Here is a 934-nt window from a genome sequence, read left to right as displayed (position 1 = left end):
TGCACCATTTTGCATCCCCACAAGTCTATAGCTTTTTTTTTTTTTAAAGCCAACAGCTTTAATTATTATTCATGTATTTTATAGATAAAAAAGGGAATATAGCAAAAGGATCAGGGTTGTACAAAAAAATGCAGGTTTGAACATGTCAGTCTAATACAGGGGTCCTCAAACTTTTTAAATAGAGGTCCACTTCACTGTCTGTCCCTCAGACCATTGGAGGGCCAGACTATAGTTAAAAAAAAAAAACTATGAACAAATTCCTATGCACACTGCACATATCTTATTTTGAAGTAAAAAACAAAACGGGAACAAATACAATATTGTATTTGCATGTGGCCCGCGGGCCGTAGTTTGAGGACCCCTGGTCTAATACATCGGAGAGGAGGACCTTCCCCACATCACATACAGCAGCTGCACTGGTCTGATGTTCCTTTGTAGACGCAGCCCTGGGCGCACTTGGCATAGTCCATGGGGCAGCAGGAGCCACAGCTCTTCTTGTAGGAGGTGCATTTGCAGTCTTTGTATTTGCAGGAGCCGGCACAGGCGCAGGCGCAGGAGCCATCAGTAGCACAGGAGCAGTTGGGATCCATGGTAAGCTAAAGCAGCGGCTGGAGTCTGGGACAGCTGCAAAACAGACTGGTAGGACTTTGAGGAGGCGTGGTCTGTAACTTTTATTTACAAAGAGTAGTAGACATCAGAGTCATACAAATAAATATTTTCTTAAAATACATTTTAAACATAAATGACTTGACAAAGCAAGCTCTATATTATCTTTATTTCCCAATGCTTGAAAAATACTGAAATGAATTTTCTGAAGGTCTTCACCTTATTAAGTCCTGTCCATTAAAATGACATCTCCAGCCTGGCTGGTGTGGCTCAGTTGTTGAGCATCGGCCGATCAATGAGTCTCCATCTCCTCTCTGAAATCAATAAA

At 41.9% G+C, this 934-nt stretch overlaps 1 pseudogene; it reads right to left on the bottom strand.

Annotated features, from left to right (window-relative positions):
- Positions 1-398: 398 nt before the first annotated feature.
- On the bottom strand, positions 399-618 carry LOC102775166 (annotated as a pseudogene).
- Positions 619-934: the final 316 nt, after the last annotated feature.

Source organism: Myotis davidii, unplaced genomic scaffold (assembly GCF_000327345.1).
Source record: "Myotis davidii unplaced genomic scaffold, ASM32734v1 scaffold1124, whole genome shotgun sequence".
Taxonomy (NCBI): Eukaryota; Metazoa; Chordata; class Mammalia; order Chiroptera; family Vespertilionidae; genus Myotis; species Myotis davidii.
This window is presented reverse-complemented; position numbering and strand designations above follow the sequence as displayed.